At 34.4% G+C, this 15,398-nt stretch overlaps 1 protein-coding gene across 1 annotated transcript in view; it reads right to left on the reverse strand.

Annotated features, from left to right (window-relative positions):
• EPHA6 (EPH receptor A6) overlaps nt 1-15,398 on the reverse strand; it is a 4,848,151-nt gene that overhangs the window by 3,551,266 nt on the left and 1,281,487 nt on the right. The gene's annotated exons all lie outside the window — the stretch shown is intronic.

The raw sequence follows: 15,398 nt of genomic DNA on the forward strand, positions 1-15,398 counted from the left end.
TTTGTTACTATCCTCTAGTTATAGTTGATGTCATTAAGAATTTCCAGTTAGGTGAAGATGCCAGACTGCTGGCAGCACTGAACATTAGCTCTGCTTATAACATCTTTATTCTGACAGGAAATTTAATCTAATTTTTGGAAATACTAATCCAAAAGTATATCAGAGGATTTGTGAATATAGGTCCTTTATTATTTTTCAGAAATTAGTACTAAAACATAGGTTTTTATTATTTTTTCCCATCAAGAAGTTTTTCCTCAAGAAATCCAAATATGAGTAACTCAAAGAACTCTCATCAGGACAGTGTGGTAAAGAAGAAGCTGCAAACATTAACAACTGCTATTCAAGAACTATCTATAAAAATGGACAAACTAGACAATAAAATAGATACTATTAAACAAAACTGTAGTAAGCAGCTGGACATTCTTAGTGAAATGGCTAAAAAGCATTCTGAACAAATTGCTTCTATCAAGGAATCTCTAACAGATACGGATGGCAGACTGATGGAATGTGAAAGTCAAAATGAGTTTCTTTTGAAACAGAATACAAAACTAACAGAAAAGCACGAAGACCTAGAAAGTAGGTCACGGAGAAACAACATTAGAATCTATGGAGTACCAGAAAAGGAAGAGGAAACTGATATGATACGCTTTCTTAATAACTTGCTTCCAACAGCACTAAATCTTCCTGAAGCCCTTTCCTTTGGTATAGAGAGGGCTCACTGGTCTCTACCAAAACCTGCTTCAACAACAGTTTCTCCTAATCCCAGATCCATCATTGTTAGATTTTTGTCCTCCCAAGATAAGGATTTGGTTCTGAAGTCTGCGTGGAATAATTCTCCCATCAAGATAAAGGACAAACTCTTTTGTTTTGACAATGATTATACTTCTTCTGTCATATCTAGAAGGAACAAATGTGTTCCCTTGATAAAATCTCTTAAAAAAGTTAACATCAAAGCACAAATTCTCTTTCCCTCCAGGATAAAAATATTTTTACCAGAAGGTGAGAAGATCTTTAGCTCTTTGTCAGAGGCTTTGGACTTTATTCACAAGAAAAAAATACTAACTGATATAGAGGACATAGAATGGTCTACACAGAGTCTGAAAATATATGCAACTAAGAACACTTGGACTGTCAAAGAAAATGCAAATAAAAATTAAAAGACAAATAGGATTGTTATGAAATAATACTAAATACTTTCTTGCAGAACTCTTTACTTAATGTTTTATTGGAATATATTTAAAAAGCAAAGGTAAAGTGTCTTTATTTTACATAATATTTTATTGGAATACATATACAAAACAAAGGTCTTTATTTTGCCAAGGCATAGGCATATATCTATGTATGTATACATGTATGTATGTGTGTATGTGTATGTACATACACACACATATATATATATATATATATATATATATATATATATATATGTGTATATCTATAGATATATATATATATATATATATATATATATGTGTGTGTGTGTGTGTGTGTGTGTGTGTGTATGTGTGTTTGTATGTACATATGTGTGTATATATATATATATATATATATATATATATATATATATATATATATATATATATATATATATATATATATATATATAATATATATATATATATATATATATATATATATACACACACACATTTTTTCATAACCGGGGTGCAGTTAACTTCATTATATAGTCATTTGGGATACAAAAGTCATGCTATCTCACTATTAATTCATGATTTCCAAAGTAAAGCATTCATGTGTATTAGTGGTGGGGTAACACTTTAGAGTTTACTGTTTAGTCTATTATGATTACACTGTATGGAATCCCCACAACAAAAGTGCCCTTAGGAGATGGTTTACTTAAAATAGTTTTGTTTCCTCTTGACATTTTTGAAAGATGTTCATATCATGATTAATATATATTTCTTTACTTAAAATCTGCATTTCTTAGTGTAATATATCAACATTCAGTGCTTTACATTAACTAAATGCTCTAATTTTAATTCTTAACCTAATTTAGTTTAAGGGATGTAAATTATTGATCTTACTTTCCCAACATTTTTAGAGAAGGGCTGTTCATGTTTTTTTTTCACTGTGGAGGCTGCTTGTGCACTTTTTATGCTTCTTTAGAATGGAGAAAACTTAGTTGTTTGAAATTTTCTAAGCCTCTAAGACTGTTTCTTCACATGCATGAGCATCTACAGGGCACTAGCAGCAAGCTAGAGAAGCTGAAAGTAAGAATACAGTGAATGATGACATCACATGACCTTTGAACTAATGCATGACTCAGAAACCAGGAAGTAAAGCTGAAAATGAAACTAGAAGTAAAATTAAATGTTTTTTTTTTTTCATCTTTTATGCATCTAAAGGTATGGAATCACTTTAAATATGTATTTTTAACAAACTAGGATGTTAATGGAGTGATTATTTTACTAGTCTAATGAGGAAAATTGCATTTTAATGCTACTGTATGTCTGTTGCTTTGAAACACTGAAGTCTGACAGGATACCATTCTTTGCTTTGATAGCATGCCCTAAATGATAATATATTAATATCTGACTACTTAAACAACCAATTTCTTTAATATTCTGAATGAAAAGATAGATATAGGATTGAGTCTTCTTTTCCTTCTGCTACTTTCATGCTTAAGCACCTTTAATCTATATCAGATATTCTCATTGATGCAGATTTAAAGCAATATAATCATATTCAGTTGCAATGATAGTTATGATACTATGATTCAAATCTTTGTATGACCACATACACTGTAGGAATGGATTGTTAAAATGTTTTAGGTCACTCTATTCTGTTCAATTATTATTAATAAACCAATATATGGTCCCCCCTTTTTTTCTCTGTATTGCTATAGTTATAAACACAAGAGACTGTAATACAGGTATAAAATGTATAGGTATTAGAAGCTTATGCCGATAAAGCAACTAGGTTAATTGGTGAAACTTACTGCTTACTTTCCAATACCTAGTAGTGGTTTACACAATATTATGTATGGATCCACTGTGACTGCCTGATGGACTTTTTATATTCAGATTTGTTTGAGTTACCTTAGAAATGCTTTACTGTTTGTATATACTATATTTAAAGCAGAAGCTATTTATGTATGTGTGTGTGAGATGGTGTTAAAGGGTAGTTTAGTTAATTTATTAAATAAACCTGGAACTTTAGCTTTCATGTATGTATGTGTTCTTAGTTATTGGTTTCAGAATTTGTTTCTAAAGATTTTTGACTCCGCTATGATACATAACTTCATGAATCACTTCAAGTCATTATACTTGGAATGTATTATTGATGCTCTAAATATAACTTTAACAAATGATATATAAATGCTTATCATTAAATATTAATCTCTTAAATAACAATGTCAAAAGAGCTGGTTTAATTAAATTAATTAAAATGCACAGAGCTCAGAAAATCTTCTTGCAAGAAACCCACTTGCTGGAGAAGAATTTGCAAAAATTATCATTTAATGGTTTTACAGTTTTCACGGATTCCTTCTTTAGAGCCAAAAGGAGAGGTGCTCTTATACTATGGAATAATACTTGTACACTACCTAAAATTTTAAACACCTTTTCAGATAAAGATTGAAAGTTAAGCTTAGTAGTGCTAGAAGTTAATAACAAATGCTTCACACTGCTTGACTCATATTGGATTCCTTGTCTAGGAACTAAATATGTGAAGAAATACTTGGATCTCATTACTTTACATGCAAAGGGTAAACTTATTCTGGTGGGAGATTTCAATTGCTTGTTATCAGATGAAGACACTGCTAAAAATAGTAAGGTTAACCTAATGACACAAGCTAAAAAGGTAAACAGTTTTATAGCCTCAATGAATTTTAGAGACATACACAATTTAAGAGTTTAAAATTCAATTCAATACACTCATTATTCTTTCTGGTTTGGCACACAAACTAATATTGATAAGATTTGTGTGTCTAACACTCTTTACTCTAAAATAAGTGATGTTGCAATACAGTCATGTCCACTCTCTGACCACAATGTCTTTTTGTTCAACTTGACTGTGAAAAAAAGATGATATGATACTTTTTCAAAGAACCCCAGCCTATGTTGCTAAGTTAAAAGGTTTTAAGTAGTGGTTATTAAAAGAAATAAAAGCATTTATCAAAAACAACAATAATGGCGAAGTAACAGATCTCATACTCTGGGATGCATTAAAAGTTCACGTCTTTAGTGGAGTTAAAGCTTAGTATTTTCAAAGGAGAAAGGAATGGGACAAGGAACTTTCTGATTTACAAGCCAAAATAGAAAAGCTGAAACTAAATTTAAAATCAAATGATAAAGCAGTACTTACTGAAATATCTAAGCTAAACCAAAAATATTTAGACATACTGAATCATAAGGTTGCTATAAGCTTAGAAAAGATTAAACTATAGTCCTATTCAGTAAACCCCAGACATTTACATAAGCTAGCTATCAGATCCAAACAAATTAATAAACACAATCACATTAATGAAATTAAATACAAGAATAATAACACAGTTAAAGAACAACTGGTTTAGGAGGTATATTAGAAGCCTTTAGAAATCATTATCGGTCAGTCAAGACATGCAATCACCACTAGATTCAGACGATGTAATAGATACATTTCTACAAGAAAATATCAAGACTAAACTAACAAAACAACAAAAATAGTACCCTAAGTAAACAAATACTCTTAGCAGAAGTGAAAGAACAAGTTAAAATCTGAAAGATAATAAAGCCCCATGGTTAGATGGGATAATCCCAGAAATATATAAAATTCTTCCAGTGCACACAATAAAGTTATTATTAACACATTCTCTATGGTTAAACAAGACTTAATTTTCCCTCCCTCGTGGAAGTACTCAATAATTTCCCCTATTCTGAAATAAGGTAAGGACCCCCAACTATGTGCATCCTATAGACTCATATCATTGTTAAATATTGATTATAAAATTTTCATGTCTATCCTGGCCAAAAGACTAAAGAATATATTACCCAATCTAATACACTTTGATCAAACTGGCTTTATCTTACATAGAAAAGTACACAGCAATATTGTTACGCTACTATCTCTAATAGACACTGCAAACAAAACCAAGAAACAATTAACTATTATTAGTCTGGATATTGATAAGACGTTTGATTCCCTTAGTTGGTCATACTTACAAAAAAATCTTTAAAGAATTTAACTTTACTTCAAATTTCACTAAAGTGATATTAAATATTTATAGTGATTCTAAAGCATTTGTTAAGATTGGTTCATGTCTATCATCCCCAGTAAAAATTCATAATGGAACTAGACAAGGTTGCCCTCTATCCCCATTATTTTTCACTTTATCAGAGGAACCTTTTGCTTCATTTATTAGAAATAACCCAAATATCAAAGGATTTTAAGTTAATGAGGGATACTTTCCAAAAGTTCAGCTTTTTGCTGACGATATTCTACTAAGATCCAGTGACACAGAAGGCTCTTTACAACATATCATGAATGCCATAACTCATTTTGGAAAAATCTCAGGGCTCAATTTTAATCAAAATAAAAAGAAAACACTTTTAATCAATAAGAAAATAAATAACAATTTGCAAAAATACAATACATTCAACTGGGAAAATGATAAGATAGATTATCTAGGAATAAGTATTAAGAATAAATGGAGTGAGACTATTAAATTTAACTTCACTGAACTGGTAGCTATAATCAATGACTTGACTAAAAAGTGGAACAAAATGTTTTTCACCATGGAAGACAGACTTACAATAATAAAAATGATTATTTTGCCCAAGATTTTATTTTACATACAATCATTGATTTTACCTCCTCTTAAGAAATTCTTAAACAAATAGATTCCATATTATTAACTTTTCTATGGTTCCCAAAGAAACCAAAAATAGCCTATAAATGGCATGTTAGAGCCTAGGACAGTAATGGGATTGGCTTTCCCAACATAGAATTATATTCCAAATCTGTTATTATTAACATAATACTACACTGGATTTCATCCATATACACCTCTAGCTGGAAACAACTACATGCAATACATATAACTTTCTCTGAGAACTCAGAAACCCAGTTTAAGGAAACCTTTGGAATTAACAACATATTTTGGATACTCTGTGAATTTTGCTTATATAATAAGAAATTTAGCCACTTCTCACATGGTATAAACCAAATATTTTATATTTTCAAAAATATAATCAACAACAATTATAGTCTAAAGAACACCTTTTTCATTACATTTCCCATAGCTTATAAACCAGATTGCCTAGATACCTTCAATATCAATAAGATGTGGAATCTTAAAGAGAATAATCTAAAGTTTTGGCACCAGTTTATAGACAATAAGAACATCCAACCAATGAACTTTCTTAGCCAGATATAATGTCTGTCAAGATAATTGGCTCTGTATTCAATCTTTAAGACAGTTTGTTGAAAATAAAGTGAGAGTGTCAATAAATCTGGAAACTGATATTATACCAATATTGATACCACTATTCATATGCTGTAGTTTGATGAACATAAATTAAGCATATCACCTGTATATAAAATCCTATGAGAAGATTTGATTACTTTTGACCAAGCTTTTTGGAATTACTCCATAAAGATTAATGGTGAACCTTTATCTAACAATAATAAGAAACAGTTATTAAATTCAATAAAAAACACTTCATCTTTATATTGGATATTATATACCTGGAGATTTATTCATAGAAGCTTTTACACTCCACACAGAATTGATCTTATAACCAAGAGTAATGAAAGCAAATGCTGGAGGTGTGGTGATATTCTTGAAGCCAACTGGATTCATATGTTCATCGAATGTAGAACTCTCACACAATACTGGAGTGATTTTAGACATTTCACAAAAACCCTGTGGTATGATAACTGTCAAATTACTAGCTCTTTGATATTATTCAGTGTCCCTACCCCAAGTGTAATTCCTAGACATCAGTTACCTGTTCTTTGGTTAATTCTAGCTATTGCTCGAAAAATAATTACATTGAACTGGAAATATAAGCAAGATCTTATGTTTACTGAGTTTATTTCAATAGCAAAATATGTATGTAAATAAGAAATGCAAACTATTTATCAGAGATCATCAAATGTAACACACAAAAGATTAGCTTGGCAAAAATTGAAGAGATTGTTAGATAAATATCGATTACCTTTCTTGGATAAAACAAATGTTTATCATGGATGTTTGTATATAGTGTAAATAGTTATTATGCTTTATATTGTTTATTTTTAATACTTTATGTCCATGTTTATTAACAAAATTTAATAAAAATGTTTTTGGAAAAAAGAATCTCCAGTTATGTTTAGCTAAAGTCACAGTCACTACTGGATCAGTGTGGCCTTATCCTAAACACAGCAATAACTCAAGTAGTGATTTTCCTATCCAAGTTCAAAGGTGACAAAAGTCACAATTACATTTTCATTCTTAAGGCAATTCCCTTCTGCAGGATGTATCATGTCACAAACTAATGGGTGTCAGCTAAAATCTGATTTGTTGTTCATTAAATACTTGGCATGCTAATCATAGCAGATCATGTTGGACAAAATTAAAGTGATTACCCCACCTAATGACAAAGCTTCTGCATGCCTCCTGCAACCTTACAAAGCATCACTCTACTAATCATTCATCTATTTAACAAATTTCTAATTGCAGACATACAGCTGCTTTTGGGACTGCCATCAGAACTCAGCACTGTGCCTTACTTAAATCTTCCCAGGCTGAAACACACTCAACTTAACATGACCATCCAAGGCTGAGCTCCATGACAGAAGTTTGAATGGTGTGTAACTGACACTCAGAGCTGTGATCACTATGTATAGTAATTTACAGTGAAACAGCAGCAATTAAAACTCACTGTTTCATTCTTAAAGCAGTTTTACAGGGCGGTTACTAGGTTTTCCTGTACCCCTACAACTCTGCTACTCAAATATATTAACTCAAAGGTTGCTGTACTTGGAGAAAAGTGAATTTTCCAAAAGAAGGCAATTTTGAGATTTATATACTAATCAAATACACTGTACACCTGTGATCATACATTATAGTGTCTATCACAAGAAGCCACTGTTCGGTATCCCTGGGAACTAATCTACTTACTTCTGCTCATTAACAGTAAGTGTCCTACCTTCAAACTTTTTTATTAAATGGTAATTTCCACCACAACAAATCTGTTGTGCAAACCATACCCTCACCAAATCCTCTTCTTCACTATATCACTATGCTGACTCAATGTACTTAATACTGGTTTCCAAACTATGGAACATTCTCCTTATAAATATTAATCAGAATGCCGATAGATATCCATTCTGGCACTCAGGGTAATTTATACTGTCTTAATATAAATATATTATGATGTTCTATCTTGGTCTGTATGTATTTATGTATGTATTTTACTGTGTAAACCAATGCATGTAAGTTCTTTTGAATATATTTCTTTTATAATTTTGCTCAACTGAGCCGAGGTCATTTATTTATGTATTTATTTATTTATTTAAGTATTTGACATTTGTTTACCAGGAATGTCCATATGTGTCCAAAAGAACTCATTTTCATCTGCTACCCATGGAGAAAAACTCCTGAATTATCAAAAACTTGTAAGGCTTACAGAAGAAGTATGTACATGCATAATACTATAACATTGTTTTATACCATGGATAGGTAGTAAAGTTTTATTTATTTTATTTTTATTTATTTTATTTTACATTTGTTGACTGGGCTAGTCCAGCTGAATATATGTCCATTTTCAGTGGAGGCCCGGGGAGAAAAGCTCCACAAACAACAAAAAAATAGACCAAGACAGCAATATTTACAATAGAAACTGGTACATTACAAAGCTTTATAACATATTGCATATCTAGGATTTTATATTCTGTGTTCCAATAGGGAAAAACCTGATGTAAATAAACCTAAATGAAACAGTAGTTTATATTAATAATGCAAATTATATCTAAGAGATACTATAGATTCTAAAGTCGCACAAAAATATTAAAAGAAAAACACTAGTGTTAAGTGGATAGAGTATTTAAAAGCAAAGTACAAGGATACAATTATAATGTTCAGTCTCACAAGAGTTCTGGTCTTATATGAAAATGGTTAAGTCATTCAATTGTATATACATATTTACATGAGGAATAATCCTCAGAATGGTCAAGCACACTATTATCGGTGAGTAAACACAAGATAATGTTCCTAAGAGGCTAGGAATCAAGGGAGTTTAGAAAAGGGTATGGTGGTTAGTGGGTTATCACAGGGGCATAACCAGTGTGATTTGAGGTACGGTTTGAGCTTGCTTTAAATATGTTAACTGAGGATAGTGAGGTTAGTTGACTTGGGAGGCTGTTCCAGGTTTTACCTACTGTATTAGAGAACAGGGTGTCACCAGCTGAATTGTTGGATTTAGATATTTGTACAAGTAGTTTGTTAGATGAGCATAAGGTTTTGTGATTGTTATAGGGGTGACTAGGGACTTAAGTATGGGTGCATTTTGAGGTAGATACAGGATCTTGTAGGCTACTATTAGTTGATTGAAAAGTATTAGATTTGGCAATCCTAACCATCCAATTTGATTCAGGTTGATACAGTGATGAGTTCTATAGGAGGACCCAGCTGCAAATCGGGCAATATTGTTGTAGGAGGATGACAGTTTGCTCAGATTACTTCTGCATATTTTGGTATAGATAGAGGAGGCATAGAGCAGGGTAGAGATAAGGTGGGTGCGAGCAATGGTGACACTGGCTAGAGGAGTTAGAAAGGGTTTGATCCTGTAGAGGGAACCTAGTTTCTTATTCACTGTTTTTATGGTGTTATTAATGTGAGGCTCATAAGACAAGTTATTATCTAGTAGTACTCCGAGTAGTTTGGTGGTTGGCTCAAGAGATATAGTTCCATTATTTGAAGTGACAGAAAAGTTAAGTGGGGAGGTTCTGCGGGTGGGGGTGAATAGTAGCATTTTAGTTTTTTTGGGGTTTAAGATAAGACACCTATGTAGGAGCCAATTTTCAACTGTGCTAAAGGTCTTTTGTTTTAGTGACTGAAGTTCTGATTGGGAAGTAACAGAGCATATGAGTGTGGAGTCGTCTGTATATTGGATACAGTCAGCTTGTGGAATTACAGAATGGAGGTTATTTGTAAAGATGGAGAAGAGTAAATCACCCAATATGGATCCTTGAGGGACACCTAGGGCAACTGGGAGGTGGGAAGATAACGTATTATCCCATAGAACAGCCTGTTGCCTATTATCTAAGTATGATTAGAACCACTGTATAGTAAGGGCATCCAATGACAAGTTTTTGAGTGTGTCTATGAGGCGGTGGTGGTTAACCATGTCAAATGCTTTAGACAGGTCAATAAAAAGGGCTGAGGATAGAGTGTCATTATTACAATTACTATTAATGCGGTTAGTGAAGGATAAGAGTGCAGAGGTACTGCTATGAAATGGTCTAAAGCCATGTTGACAGGTGGCTAGTAAATTGTTTTCAAGTAGGCAGGTTAACAGTTGGAAATGAATGCATTTCTCCATTATTTTTGCCAAAGGAGATAGTATTGCTATGGGCTTGTAGTTGGAGAACTTGCAGTTACCACCTTTGTGCAGGGGGATGATGTGAGAGACCTTCCAGATTAAGGGGATAGTTCCTTCAGAAATAGTTCTGTTAATGAGAATGGATATGGGTTAGGCTATGACCTTAGCAGCTTTTTGCAGGTATTCTGCAGGTAGTAGATTTGCAGAGAGTGTGGTGGGTTTAAGTTTCTGGATGAGGCTACAGATAAGGGATGTCGGAACTGGCTGCAAATGAAATAGAGGAGGATTATTGGTAGAGGTTGTGGTGGAGCATGAGATGCTAGGGGACAGCTTGTTGGCTAGGGATTGGATTGTTTCAGTGAAAAATGTGTTAAATGAGTTGGTTATTTGGATGGGATTGCTGTGAACAGAGCCAGAGGGAGTAGGAGTGCATGAGTGTCCGGAGTGTAGGAGGTTATTGATGCCTAACCAGAATTTGTGAGGATTATTTTGGTGGGTTTGTTGAAGCTAGCAGCAATAGTTTCTTTTATCAGACAATATGGCTTTTTTTGTTTCGTTTCTTAGCTGTCTGAATTGTAAGTGATCTGAGGGACTTTTTGTTGAATGCCATTTGGCCCATAGTTTATTTCTTTGGAGGATTTTTTGTTTGGTAGTTTAGGTGAGTCATGGTTCTGGTTTGGTTCTGATTCTAACTTTGCGTAATGGAGCATGGCAATCTAAAATGGAAAGACATTTTGAATTAAAGTATTTAACTGCATCATCTAGTAGGAGGTGTTTCAGGGGTGACCAGTCACAGGCACTTAGTTCAGTTTGAAAGAAAGCAGGGTTAAAATTTTTGTTAGTACGAATAGTTCTGCAGATAGTTGAGTTAGGAAATTCAGTCTTATATATGATTAGATAGGTAAGCAAGTGGTTACTTATGTCCTCTGGGATGGTGCCTGTTTTATAGTTTGTTGGGGAGTATTAGTGAGTATCCAGTTAACGGTACTTGTTATGTTGTTAAGTTTATTAGTTCGGGTAGGGGATGTTATAGTTTGGGTAAAACCATATAGGTTGATATGAGTAGAAGGCTGCTCAGATATACAGGAGTTCCAGTAAACTTCATACAGAGAATCCTACATTCAAGCATATTACCTTCATAAACGGATTACTACATTCAATTATCCATGTACAAATATAAAATATTATTTTTAACATTGTCCCATTCATAATGTAGTACGTTGTTCAATTCTTCTTTGTAATCAGTATACAGGGATAATTTGTTGAGCAGCCATTACCTTATCGCAGGTGTTACAGATTAGAGAGGGACACTGTAGGTAGAAGAGGGATGTTAACCAGGACCTGAGCATGAACATAACCATAGGCTCATAGGCTCACAGGTGTTTACTAGGCTAACGACCACAAGGGCCTTTTTAAGCCTAGCCATGCATACCAAATCTCTGACAAGTTCTGATACCCTTAATAAGTATAAGCATGGGTCTGGGAGATGAACCATTTACACGTTACCTGTTTGCATTAGAGACATAGGTGCTAAACCAGGGATGAATTTCTGGTTTCCCATCCCATTGTCCAAGTTGCACTTGAATTGGATTAGGGAGGAACTCTGCTTCACATGGATGGAAAGCCTATTTCAGAGATGAGGTAATCTTTGGGATACATACCTATCTCTACAGCAGGTCCTATTTATATCACAGGCAAGGTTTATGTCTTTAGAATGGGTAATTCTGGTACTGTTGGTTTTGTGGATCTGCAGGAGGTCCATCAGAGTGGGGTCTGACAATGCCCTGTATGCCAGGTATAGAGCTCCACTCAAAAGCCTGTAGGAGACAGAATACAGGGATAGGGCCTTGAGGCAGTCTACCTAGGACATATTACTTATGCCCTGTATTCTTTTAGAGAGGAACCTCTGTGGATGTTCCAATTGTTTAATATGCCTGGTTAGCTACATATTAAAGGGGGCATTGTACTCAGTGATAGGTCTGATGAATTCTGAATACACTGGAACAATAACTTCCTTGGACTTAGATGCCATACATTTGTTTATAAGTTACGCAACACAGAATGATTTCCTCACCACTGTAGACACGTGATGATCAAAGGCTAGATTACTATCTATGTGTGTCCCTAAGTCCCTGACTTCTAGGTCATCTCTAAGGGGTGTGTTGTCAATATGATAATTACCAGAGATGGATGACTTCCCAAAGGATACTATTATGCATTTCTTGACATTTAGCTTTAGTCCCTGACTCTGACACCAGTTGTTTGTCTGTGTCAGCCCCTCCTGGAGAAGATTTGTGTCAGTGTGAGATTCAATGACAGCTTCTAATTTGCAATCATCTGCAAATTTAGTCAGCCACAGACCATTGACATTGGCCTTGACTTATGAGAAGTAAATGTATTTATTTTTATTTATTTATTTATTGTCATTGTTAACCTGGTTGGTCCAGCTGAGCTGAAGGCCCGTTTTCAGTGGAAACCTGAGGAGAAAAGCTCCAGTTACAATTATAGTCATTCAAGACAAACATTAATGTCACAGACAGCAAATAACAAGAAAAATATACAGCAAAGTGAAATAATCAATTTAACAATTATGTACAGGTTTCAGTGCATGTCTATACAGTAGTGACAAGTTAACCTGGATGTAGATTTATTAAGAAGAAACAGGGCATTGGTGTGTTGTAGAATTAGTACAATGGAGAGGAGGAGGAACTGAGGAAAGAGAAAGATATATGCGAAGAAAATAGATTTAGGAGGTGCCATATGCCAAAAAAGAGCAGTCTAAGGACTGATCCCTGAGGGACTCCATTTGTGACTGGCCTCTTTGTAGAGGTGGATTCCCCAATTCTAACTTCCTGGGTTATGTCTGTGAGCCAGTTGGCTATCCACCAGGTGACATATAGGTTTGTACCTAACCTCTTGTGTTTGTCAACAATGTCTGAGTGGGGTATTGTGTCAAATGTCTTGGCCAGGTCAAAGTAGGCAGTGTGAATGATTTTGCCCTCAGCCATTGCTTTGGTGACCTTTTCAAAGAAGTCCACAAGGTTGAGTAGACATGATCTGCCCTTTACGAAACCAAACTGGGTTGGGTCCAGTGTCTTGAGGTTTACTATATCTGTATTGATCATCTCCATGATAATTCTTTCCATGGCTTTACATATAAGACAAGTGAGACTTATGGGTCTGTAGTTTCCAGGGTCTGTAGATGGCCCACCTTTGTGCAAAGAGATGACTTTTGCCTTTCTCCATTCATGTCCGGGTCTGAACTGTCTGCAAACAGCTAAAGTTAACTTTGAACTTAACACCACTCTTAAGTATTCAACTGCGGTACCACCTTTATCATTCTTATAAGAAAAGCGCAGTCTGGGTCTGAACTGTCTGCAAACAGCTAAAGTTAACTTTGAACCTAACACCACTCTTAAGTATTCAACTGCGGTACCACCTTTATCATGCTTATATGAAAAGCACAGTCTGGGTCTTAACTGTCTGCAAACAGCTAAAGTTAACTTTGAACCTAACACCACTCTTAAGTTTTCAACTGCAGTACCACCTTTATCATTCCTATAAGAAAAGCACAGTCCGGGTCTGAACTGTCTGCAAACAGCTATAGTTAACTTTGAACCTAAGACCACTCTTAAGTATTTAACTGCAGTACAACCTTTATCATTCTTATAAGAAAAGTGCAGTCTGGGTCTGAACTGTCTGCAAACAACTAAAGTTAACTTTGAACCTAACACCACTTTTAAGTATTCAACTGCAGTACCACCTTTATCATTCTTATAAGAAAAGCGCAGTCTGTGTCTGAACTGTCTGCAAACAGCTAAAGTTAACTTTTAGTATGTGTCTACCTGTTTGAGCCAATATTCATTTTCCCCTACTGATACAAGGTTATCCTGTTTTTCCACCTGCGAAATGGTTAAGAAATGACTTACAGTTTCAGAGCAGTCCTTTGTCAATTCTGATTGTTTTTTTAAACACAAACTTGTCTTTGCTTTGGCTCATTAGCAGCAGTACAAAAGAACTGCCTGCTCACAACCTTGTTCTCCCCCTCCCCCTTCCCTGCTTATTATCTTAAGCAAATCCCAAAGTTAATAAATATTACCTGTGGCAGGCACCATTTTTAAAACTACAACCCTTTGTCACTATCATATGTTCATTTATCAGTTTACTCTGTTACCTGATTGTTTCCAGCTCTCTCATAAGAGCAACTAACAGGGTCTCTACCTTCTTCGCTCCCCACCCTACCCTCTATTCCCTTCCACCCCCAGTGGTCCTACCTTTATTACACTCACAAATTCCTCCCATCTTTCCAATAGCCAACCACAGCGCTAACCCAACACTACCTCCTCCATTTTCCCACTGCTATCACACCTCCTCAACTAACATTAGGTTTGCCAACTTTTCATGTCAAAAATTCTGGACATGTACATGAAAGTAAAATGCGATACCTCCCAAACATGCACCCCCACGCACACACACACATGCAGCCATTCTTGGTGTCCCATTACTTGGCTATCTCTCTATTTCTCCCTAGTTGCCATAAATATTGTTCAAAACTCTGTGTGCATACTGTTTTAGGCTTTACTTCTACAATGATTACAGATACTTAGATTTAATGTAAAACTTTTATTTCGAACTTTACAGCACAAACACTAATAGCCATTTGCTAAACAAGCAATACAGTCTCTCATAAACAGACATAGCTTTAATACTTCTTTGCCTTTAAAACTCACATTCACTGAAACAGCATTGAAACCTACATTCAAAGAAAATGCATCTGGCCAGTGGTGGATTAAGTTTACCTTTGGGTTTTTTCAAATCATAGGCCCCTTGCACACATTTCTAAAGCCAAGCAAAAGTTATTTGATTCACCTT

Source organism: Protopterus annectens, chromosome 5.part0, assembly GCF_019279795.1.
Source record: "Protopterus annectens isolate FY-2018-M chromosome 5.part0, PAN1.0, whole genome shotgun sequence".
Classification (NCBI taxonomy): domain Eukaryota; kingdom Metazoa; phylum Chordata; order Ceratodontiformes; family Protopteridae; genus Protopterus; species Protopterus annectens.